Source organism: Notamacropus eugenii, chromosome 2 (assembly GCF_028372415.1).
Source record: "Notamacropus eugenii isolate mMacEug1 chromosome 2, mMacEug1.pri_v2, whole genome shotgun sequence".
Taxonomy (NCBI): Eukaryota; Metazoa; Chordata; class Mammalia; order Diprotodontia; family Macropodidae; genus Notamacropus; species Notamacropus eugenii.
Window position 1 is genome coordinate 106640876 of NC_092873.1, and position 11656 is coordinate 106652531.

Sequence of the window (11656 nt, forward strand, 5' to 3'; positions counted from 1 at the left end):
CCCACCTGGCTGCCCTGGGAGCCACTTAAGCTCATAGGGGCTTCCTTATCTGGGCTGTAAGATGGGCATGGTAATAGCACCTTACCTCCCAGGGTTGTTGGGAGTTACAGAAATGTTTCTTCCCTCCCCACTGCTCCGTCACCCCCTCTACCTTTCGACGGGGACCTCACTGTAATCATATAATGAACTGGGGGAGAGTGCGGTCTTTATGGACTATCAGGGACACATGCCCATGGGTGATGGTTTGCTGTCTAAAGCAATGCCCTGTGGTAGGAAGATCAATGGGCTTGAAGTCTGGGGACCTGGCTTTGAGAATCAGTTCTGTTCCTCTTTAGTTCTGTGTCAAGACACTTCCTCTCTTAGGCCTTGATTTTTCAGACTATGTCTATTCCTTGAAATCTCTCCAGATTTCTTACGTTTTATTTCTGAACTTGTACACAGTACACTGTTATATGTAGATGAATAGGCAATAATATAGCTCAACAAATTCAAACTAGATATGACCAGTGTGCCAGAAATATGAGAAAAGACGAATGGGACCTTTAAATGTGACCATTAAAAGAGCCAGAGTGGCCAGAATAAAGAGATAGTTTTACTGTACACTGCCCTGGCCAGATCACATCTGGAATACTGCATTCAATTCTGAATGCCACATTTTAGGAAGAATATTAATAATCTGTAGAGCATCCAGAGGAGGGCTATCAAGATGGTGAAGGGGAGCAAGATTACACCAGATGAGTAAATGAAGGAACTGGAGCTGTTTGGTGTGGAGCAGAGAAGACTTTGGGTGTAATAGTTGCCTTTAATGAAGGCTGTCCTATAGAAGAAGAATTCTCTTTGTTATCTGGGCAGTCTTAAAAACGGGATGGAAAAGTTGCAGAGAAGTAGATTAAGGTTGAAGTAAGGAAATGTTTTCTAACAGAATTGTCCAAAAGTGAACTGGGATTCGCCTTGCTTGAGGTCTAGATGACTCCTTTTTGGGGATGTGATGGGGGAAATATTTAGTTAAGTACAAAGTACAAGTTGGGCTAGATGACTAATGAAGTCTCTTCCTATTCAGAGATATTGTGACTCTTTAAAATGTATCAGTAGATAGAAGAGCATCGAAGTCTGGATAGTTCTTGTCTTAGAGTCAAAGTCATAAAGTTCTGTAGTTTCTAGAGAGTAATTACTGTTGCTGTGAATGGGTTTTTCCGGAACACATCTAGCTTGAGCAGTAGCAGCAGTTTAAATCCAGGACAGCTATGTACAGCATTGCATATACACAACCAAACCAACCACCAGCAAATTATCCAGTTAAACAAAACTGCCTGGAAGAGTAATTGCAAATGTTGTACATTTTAGAACTAGTATTTATATAGTGCTTTCTGATTTACAAAGAGCTTTGTATGTTGTCTTTCCCTCCATCCCTTTTCCCCTTCTTTATGCTTTTAGTTCTCCGTTCTCCCTTCCCTCCACAACAGAGTTTTAATTTTTGACCATCGCCTCCCTCAGTCTTCCCTCCCTTCTTTCAGCCTCCCTCTCTTTTAATCCCCTTTTCCCTTACTATTTCTTCCCTCGCTTTTAGCCTCCCCTCTCTTTTCTTTCCCCTTTCCCCTCCTACTGCTTGTAAAGCTAATTGTGTTTCTATACTTAACTGAGTTTATTGTAGCCTCCTTGAATCCAAGAAGATGAGAGTACCTCTCAAACAATACTCATCTCCCTCTCCTCATTCCCTCTACTGTAATATATTTTTGTGCCTCTTCCTGTGATGGAATTTATGTTTTTCTGCCTCTTCCTTTTCACATCTCTCTTCATACACTTAAATCACATTTGTTATCATCACATCATTTAATTTATACCCACTTCCTCTATCTATGTATATCCCTTTTACATTTCATAATAAATATACAATTCTCAAGATTAACAAGTATCATCTTCCCTTATAGGGATGTAAACAGTTTGCTCATATTGTGTAACAAGCTTTTTTTTTTTTCTTTTCCCCTGTTTTCCTTTTTATGCCTCTCTTGAGACCTGCGTTTGAAGATTGAGTTTTCTATTTAGTTCTGGCCTTTTCATCAGGAAGGTCTAGAAATCCCTTATTTTATTGAATGCCTATCTCCTTGCCTGAAATATTATGCTCAACTTTACTGGGTAGTGAATTCTTGGTTGTAGTCCCAGCTCCTTTGACTTATGGAATATTATATTCCAATTCCTTTGATCTTTTAAAGTAGAAGCTGCAAGGTCCTGTGTGATCCTGACTGTAGGCCCTTGATATTTGAATTGTTTCTTTCTAGATGCCTGCAGTATTTTCTCCTTCACTTGATAGTTCTGGAATTTGGCAATGATATGCCTTGTGTTTTTAGTTTGGGATCCCTTTCAGGAGGTGAACGGTGGGTTCTTTCAATGACATTTTGCCCCCTGGATCTAGGACTTCTGGGCAATTTTCCTTGATGATTTCTTGGATGATATTGTCCAGGCTCTTTTTTTCATCATGGTTTTCTGGTAGACCAGTATTCCTTAGATTTTCTCTCCTGGATCTGTTTTCCAGGTCAGTTGTTTTTCCAATTAGATATTTTACATTTTCTTCTATCTTTTCATTCTTTAGATTCTGTTTGACTGATTCTTGATGTCCCATAGATTCATTACCTTCTACTTGCCCGATTCTATTTTTTATCAAATTGTTTTCTTTAGTTAACTTTTGCATCTCCTTTTCCATCTGTCCAGTTGTTCCTTTTACGGAGTTAGGCTTTATACTTCCTTTTCCAATTGCCAATTGTTCTTTTAAATTCTTCTGTGATTTCTTTTTTCATATTTTTAAAGTCATTGGTCAGTTTTTCTTCTGTTTCTCTAATTTGGGTTTTAAAATCCTTCCTGAGCTCTTCCAAGAAGGCTCTTTATGTTTCAGACTAGTTCATTTTCCCTTTTGAAGTTTCAGATGGGAGTATAATCTCAATGCTGACCTCTTTGGTATTTGTGTTTTGGTCCTTGTTCCCATAGAAAGATTCTATGGTCTTTTCTTTTCTGCTTTGCTTCTCACTCATAATAACCCTTTTCCTGGCTTTTAAAGTAGAGCTGTAGGTCTGTGGCATTGGAGGCTCTGTCCCATAGTTCTTGTGCCTAAAACTTGAGGCTTTGTGTGTTGTGGCCTCTGGTTCTTTCAGCTGGAAGCTAAAATGCTGCAGCTTACCTGATGCTGAGCTGGCTGGTGTTGGAAAGCAGAGGCCAGGTGAGGTCTTTTTGGGTTTCCCCACAGTTACCCTGGAGCTAGCTCGTTAAGTGTAATGGAGGGGTGGTCTGGCCACGGGAGGTCTCTTCTGCTGAGCTAGAGCATAGGCAAGCTCAGAAGTTTGTGATCCCATCTGTGTTAGTGTCTTCCTGATTCCCCTGGGGTGCTGAGGCACCCCTGGAGTCCTGGTGCTGGCAGTTGCTGGCTTCACCCCGCTGGGGCTCAGGATCTTCTCCCAGTCTGTTGAGGTGGGGCAGTCAGGGACAGCTCTGATCCTGCAATGCTTCCCTTCGGTCACAGCAAGACGAACCCTCCTTAGTGATCTTCCTAGCCTCATGGGCTGAGAGTCCGTTTACCCCTTCTGCTGTTCCCACTGTTCCAGGGATTTTCCCAGGAAGATATTCTCTGGGCTCATCAAGGTCAACAAGGGGAGGGAGATAGCAATTACCCATCACTCCAATCACTGATCATTCTGCTATCTTTTATATGTTGTCTCAAAGTTCTGGATCTAGAATCACAAAGATCTGAGTTCAGAGAAAGGACCTTAAGCACGTTCTGATTGTGTTACCTGGGGGAAGTCATTTTACCTCTGTCAGCTTCAGTTTCCTAGTCTGTAAAATTGAGATAATAGCACCTAGGTCTTAGAGTTATTGTGAATCCCACTTGAGATAATATTTGCAAAATAAATCTTAAAGTGTTATATAAATGTCATTATTATTGACCTCCCTACAATCCTGTAAGGTAGGTGCTAACTAAGGTAACTAAGTGTAACTAAGCAACTCAGATGAGGTAACTAAGACAGAGAAAAGTGACTTGCCCAGGGTTATATACAATTTTACACTTTTATAATTTCCTGTTTGTTAAAAAAAAAGGATTTATAGATAAATAAATAACTCACATTTATTTAGTAATTTTAGTTTACCAAGTGCTTTAAATACATTATCTAATTTGATCCTCACCACAATCCCATAAAGTAGCTGCTGTTATCTCCCTTTTATAGATGAAGAAATTAAGGCTCATCAAGGTTAAGGGACTTGGCCAGGGTCATACAGGTAGTAAGTTTTTGAAATGGGAATCAAATTGAGGTCTTTCTGATTCTAGCTCCAGCACTCCAGCCATTGCCCTCAGAAGTCACTAAACTCTTCATGTTCTTTGATCTGGTGATTCCACTGTAGTGTATACTAAAATGAAGTCAAAGAAAAAAATAGGTCTCATGTACCAAATATTTGTAGCACTTTTAGTGGTAGCAAAAACTGGAAACAAAGTGGGTGTTCATTGATGGTTGACTGACTGAACAAATTATGATGCATAAATGTAATGGAATATTGTTGTACCACAAGAAACAATGAATACGAGAAATTCAGAGAAACTTGAGCAGATGTATATGAATTGATAAGAAATAAAGTAAGCAGAATCAGGAGGACAGTACATATAATGATACTATGTTACTACAATATTACTTTATTATATATGTAAACGATACCAAAAGGCAGCCAAACTCAGCTTAATTACAATAATCAATAATGGTTCCCATGATGCAACACACGTCCCTTTTCTTGGTGGGGGAGGGGAGACCTATGGGTGCAGACTGTTGCATGCAGTGCCAGATGTGGATCTGCTTAACTATATTTCTTTGTTATAAGGGAGGAGGTTCAGTGTAGGGGGTGGTGGAAATAGATTGGGAAATACAAAAAATCCTCAATAAAACTGAAAAATAAAAAGGAAGATTGTGTCCTTTAACTTTAACAAGTGAGTAGCAACCTCATCCATTGCAGTTGACCAGAGTTTTGTCTTATTTGACATAGTCATCATCTGTATGTTATGTTTCTGCTGTTATCACTGGATATCCCTCAGACAAGTATTCTTTTATTTTCTTGATTTTTTCTTATTTATCCTTCCTTATGGCAACATATGTATAAACCCAAGTGATGATGATGATGATGATGATGATGATGATGATGATGATGATGTCCACTCCCTGAGAAAATCTTTCATCCACCCCCTTTTTACCAGCAGCCCAACTCCCTTTTCCTCCACCCCTTTTCCCAAGGAGACCATCCTTTTATCCACCCCTTGTTCTGAAATTTCTCTATCTCCTAACTCTCTGGAGATAACAATATGAATCAGACCTTTCCATAAATATAATAAGGAGAGAACCTGACAGGGATGGGTCCAGAGATAAGTTTTAAAACTTAGGATAGAAGTTGTCTGTTCCTACTGCTGTTTCCACAAATGAGACTGAAGGAGCAGCCAAGAACATAGGCAGCAGCTAGCAAAGTCAGGAGACTGAGCAGGCCTGTAGCCTGTATTTGAGGGGGGAGAGGAGGGTTAGCTATGGAGAGAGAGACTCTTCCAGCCTTCCTCCCTTCTCCCTCAGGAGCAGAGGATCAGAGCCAAGAGCCTGCACAGATGTCAGGGAGGAGGTAGCAGAAGCACTGAAAAAGTAGAGGGCAAGGGAAGCAGCCTGGAGAGGGAGGAGCAGTAGAGGGAGAAGCTAAGTTTGGGGTGGGGGGAGTAGAGGGGGACCTAGGAGAGAAACCAGGGGAAAGTATTGGCAGGCTGGGGTGATACTGATGTTTGCTTTCCTCCTAATTAATGTGGTTTCCCTACCAACCCCCTGCTGTTTCCCAGCTGGCCAACCTCAGTAACTAAACGCCTGCATGCCCTGTCCAGTTGGGGAGCTCAGAATTTTTTGACATTGTACAGGCTTTAAGAGGGATCTGGTTTTATTTTCATGACCTCCCGCATTTGCCACCTCCTTTTGTGCTGGTGAGGAAAGGGACAGTGCCCCTAGCTGATGAGTGAGGAGGAACCACAGCTTGAAAGCTGGCGAGAAGGAGCCCTTCCTCACTGCCAGAGTCCTCCTCGCATCACTGCACACTACTGGCTTTGCTAGCCTCACCTTGGTTTCCCACGACCTCATGAAATTAAAGCACTACCCAAAGGGACCATTCCCTAACTGTTTGGGCTGGGAACTTCCAGACGGAATCCTGGAATGGACTTTGCTCTACTTGCTTAAGTGACTGCAACATGCAGGTGTCCCTTTTTCCTGGAAAAAAAATGAATGGTGTCAATAGAATAATTTAAAAATTGAATTATTGGCAGTGTCAATTTATAAATTGAATTATCTTTCCCATAAGTCATAGGGTCAATTCAAAGATGTTTTAGCTTTCATTCTTTTCTTCAGTGTCCAGAGATGCCTGACACTTTAACTCTTAGTTTCTGTCACTCTCAAGCTTCCTGTGTCAAGTAGCTATTACTAAAATCTGTGAACAAATGAACCAGCAGATTACCTTCCATAATGAATCCTTTTATAATATGAGTAATCACCCTATAATATATATGAATCCTAAGTTTGGGGTAGGAAAGCTAGAAGATTTCTTCTAAGAATTACAGTACATGAGATTGGAGGAGAAATCAGAGATCATCTTTGTCCAAAAAGTGTTAGCACATCATAGGCACTTAATAAAAGCTTGCTGACTGACTGGTGGAAATCTTTTCTTAAAGCATACCTCCACCTCTCTGTCAGTGAAAGGCAGAGGGGCAGAGAATAATGAAACCCAGAGGTGAGCATAGAAGACCTGGAACAGGGGTGGGGAAACAAATGCAAGTTTTACAAAACAAATCCTTTTATTAAGGGGATTTGTTCTGTAAAATTTGGACCTAAGAGGGCTACATGTAGCCTCCAGGCCACAGGTTCACCAACCCTGAGGAGGGTCTTTTTCACATGCCCCTCCTCATCCCTCTACCCTCAACCAAGCTAGGCCTAAGGAGTGATACCCACGGAAAAACTCATGGACAGTTTCATCTAGGTGGGAGAGATAGAGGTAACATGGTATGGTAGAAAGAGTGGACTTAGAATCACAGGCATAGCTACCTGATCCTGGGCACTTGACCTCCTGGATTCTTAGTTTCCATATTTAGAAAATGGAGATAGTAATATGTATAGTTCCCACCTCAAAGTTACTTAAGGTTTATAAACCTTAATGAGTTATATGTGTGAACTATGATTATTATTGCCATTCTTAGGCACTGAATAGAACTGATGGGGCGGGGTTGGGGAGGAGATGTCCCATGCCACTTCTTCTGTCCTTTGTACATCACAGGGACCTTTGGTATAGATGTAGATTTGCCAGTGGCACACTCCAGGACTTACCACAGTTTGGCTGAACTCAGATTTATAGCAAAGGGTATGGGAGAAATCGATGTGCCCCTGAAAAGATGTCTCTTTCCTTAAAAGCCTTAACAATCCCTAGTCACTGTAGTCAGTATAGAGGAGAATCCTGTTTAATTATGTCTTAGGATGGTCAGGGGCGAGTTAAGAAAGGGAGGTCGGACTTAGATGACCTCTGAGTCCTTTCTCGCCTAAAAACTTCCCAGTTATCATTGCCCCTGAGCCCAAATGTCAGGAAATAGGTTAGGAACAAATGAAGGAGTGTTAGCACTTTGAAGTCATAGTAATGTACCATTTGGTATATTAATGCTAAAGTCTATTAGATGGTATCCCAGGGAGCCAGGCAGTAGATGTTCTGTCCTAAGAGTTCCCTGAGTTCAGAGCCTTTGGGAGGAGACAAATAACGTTTACAAAGAACTAGAAGACATATTACATGAGGATATTTTTCCAATTAATCAATAAATATTTATTAACTACATAGTATTGTTATTAAGAGACATTTGTAGAAGAGAATTGGGTCTTAGAGTCAGGAACACCTGGGTTCTAGACCTCCTCTGACACATACTGTCTTTGATCCTGGACAAGTTTCTTAACCTCTCCAACTCCAGACAAGGTTCTAAGATCATAAATTTTAGAACAGGCATAAACATGCATTAGTAGAAGAAGTTCTTTACCCAGAGCCCCCAGCTTTATGTTATCTATAAATCTGATAACTATACTGTCTATATACATTGATAAAAATGTTAAACAGCACAAGACCAAGCACAGATCCCTGGGACGCTGTATTGGAAACCCCTTACCAAGCTGATATTGAATCAGCTAGATGGTACAGTGGTTAGAGTCCCAGGCCTAGAGTCAGGAAAACCTGAGTTCAAATATGGCCTTAGACACTTAACTGTGTGATCCTGGGCAAGTCATTTAACCTCAGTTTGCCTTGATTTCCTCAATTGTGAAGTGAGGGTAATAACAGCATGTAATTCACAGCATTGTTGTGGGGATCAAATGACATAATACTTATGAAATGTGCTTAGCACAGTGCTTGGCACATAATAGGCTTATATTATACTGTGTGTGTTTATTCTCTTCTCCTTCTCTGGCCCTTGAACCACTAATGACTACTCATTCAACCTATAACTTTCAAATATACCTCACTTGTCTGTGATTTTTTTTTCTGACCTCTCTGTTTTCTTCTGTGAATTAAAAAAAAAAATGCTTCAATGACCTTTTCTTTTTTTCTTTTTGTATATGACTGTTCTTTCCCTAGGCCTCCTCTCCTCTTCACCCCCATTAAAAAGAAAGATAAGACCCTTCCAACAAGTTTGCATAGTTAGGAAAAACAAATTCCCACATTGGTCATGTCCAAAAGTGTATGTCTCATTCTGCATATTAGGACCAGTTCCTTGTTGCCTGGAGGTAGGTAGCATGTTTCATAATCATTTCTCTGGAACTGTGGTTAGTCATTGTATTAATTAGAATTCTAAAAGTCTTTCTTTTTTTTCCTCTTTTTTAAAATTTATTTTTTATTTAACTTTTAACATTCATTTTCACAAAATTTTGGGTTCCACATTTTCTCCCCTTTTGTCCCCTCCTCCCACCCCAAAACACCGAGCATACTAATTGCCCCTATCACCAATCTGCCCTCTCTTCTATCATCCCTCTCTGCCCTTGTCTCCATCTTCTCTTTTGTCCTGTAGGGCCAAATAACTTTCTATACCCCTTTACCAGTATTTCTTGTTTCCTAGTAGCAAGAACAGTACTCGATAGTTGTTCCTGAAACTTTGAGTTCCAACTTCTCTTCCTCCCTCCCTCCCCACCCCTTCCCTTTGGAAGGCAAGCAATTCAATATAGGCCATATCTGTGTAGTTTTGCAAATGACTTCCATAATAGTCGTGTTGTATAAGACTAACTATATTTCCCTCCATCCTATCCTGTCCCCCATTACTTCTATTCTTTCTTTTGATCCTGTCCCTCCCCATGAGTGTTGACCTCAAATTGCTCCCTCCTCCCCATGCCCTCCCTTCCATCATCCCCCCCACCCTACTTATCCCCTTATCCCCCACTTTCCTGTATTGTAAGATAGGTTTTCATACCAAAATGAGTGTGCATTTTATTCCTTCCTTTAGTGGAATGTGATGAGAGTAAACTTCATGTTTTTCTCTCACCTCCCCTCTTTTTCCCTCCACTAAAAAGTCTTTTGCTTGCCTCCTTTATGAGAGATAATTTGCCCCATTCCATTTCTCCCTTTCTCCTCCCAATATATTTCTCTCTCACTGCTTGATTTCATTTTTTTAAGATATGATCCCATCCTCTTCAATTCACTCTGTGCACTCTGTCTTTATGTGTGTGCGCGTGTGTGTGTGCGTGTGTGTGCATGTGCATGTGTGTGTGTGTAATCCCACCCAGTACCCAGATACTGAAAAGTTTCAAAAGTTACAAATATTGTCTTTCCATGTAGGAATGTAAACAGTTCAACTTTTGTAAGTCCCTTATGACTTCTCTTTGCTGTTTACCTTTTCCTGGTTCTCTTCATTCTTGTGTTTGAAAGTCAAATTTTCTTTTCAGCTCTGGTCTTTTCATCAAGAATGCTTGAAAGTCCTCTATTTCATTGAAAGACCAATTTTCCCCCAAAATATTATACTCAGTTTTGCTGGGTAGGTGATTCTTGGTTTTAGTCCTAGTTCCTTTGACTTCTGGAATATCCTATTCCACGCCCTTCGATCCCTTAATGTAGAAGCTGCTAGATCTTGTGTTATCCTGATTGTATTTCCACAATACTTGAATTGTTTCTTTCTAGCTGCTTGCAATATTTTCTCCTTGACCTGGGAACTCTGGAATTTGGCCACAATGTTCCTAGGAGTTTCTCTTTTTGGATCTCTTTCAGGCAGTGATCTGTGGATTCCTTGAATACTTATTTTGCCCTCTGGTTCTAGAATCTCAGGGCAGTTTTCCTTGATAATTTCATGAAAGATGATGTCTAGGCTCTTTTTTTGATCATGGCTTTCAGGGAGTCCCATAATTTTTAAATTGTCTCTCCTGGATCTATTTTCCAGGTCAGTTGTTTTTCCAATGAGATATTTCACATTATCTTCCATTTTTTCATTCTTTTGGTTTTGTTTTGTGATTTCTTGGTTTCTCATAAAGTCATTGACCTCCATCTGTTCCATTCTAATTTTGAAAGAACTATTTTCTTCAGTGAGCTTTTGAACCTCCTTTTCCATTTGGCTAATTCTGCTTTTGAAAGCATTCTTCTTCTCATTGGCTTTTTGAACCTCTTTTGCCAGTTGAGTTAGCCTATTTTTCAAGGTGTTATTTTCTTCAGCATTTTTTGAGGGTCTCCTTTAGCAGGGTGTGGACCTGCTTTTCATGCTTTGCTTGCATGTCTCTCATTTCTCTTCCCAGTTTTTCCTCCACCTCTCTAACTTGATTTTCAAAATCCTTTTTGAGCTCTTCCATGGCCTGAGCCCATTGGGTGGGCTGGGATACAGAAGCCTTGACTGCTGTGTCTTTCCCTGATGGTAAGCATTGTTCTTCCTCATCAGAAAGGAAGGGAGGAAATACCTGTTCACCAAGAAAGTAACCTTCTATAGTCTTATTTTTTTTCCCCTTTTCTGGGCATTCTTCCAGCCAGTGACTTGACTTCTGAGTATTCTCTTCACACCCACTTTGCCTCCAGATCCTCCCAGCCAGAGCTTGGGGTCTGAAATTCAAATGCTGCTTCCCAGCCTCAGGGCTTTGGGCGGGGGCGGGGCTGCTATTCAGTGTGAGATTAAGTTTAGGTGCTCAGATGGGGGCAGGGCTGCCACATGGGACTCAGTTCCCTCAGGGGGTTTATGTAGAGACTTTCAACAATGGATCCGAGCTCCTGCCTGCTTGGGGAGCCCTTGTCTGCTGCTGCCTCCGCTGCTGCCTCCCGAGGGGGCCTGAGTTATGGGGCGACCCCACTCCCGTCTCGGCAAGCCGAGAAGACCCTCTCACCAACCTTTGGGGCCCATGGGTGGAGGGACCCACGTGGACGCTGGAGATTCTGTCCCTGAAGCCTGCTTGGATCCACTCCTCTCGGTGCCGTGAGGCCAAGGCAGGGCTGGGCTGGGCTCGGCTCCAGGTCCGGGGTGCGACGGACCTTTTGCGAGAAGTTTTCAGGGCTCTCTGGAACAGAAATCTCCTCCACTCCATTGTTCAGTGGCTTCTGCTGCTCCAGAATTTGTTGGGAGTTCTTCTTTACAGATATTTTATGGGCTGTGGCTTCCTAAAAGTCTTTCAAAGAGGTTTTTTCT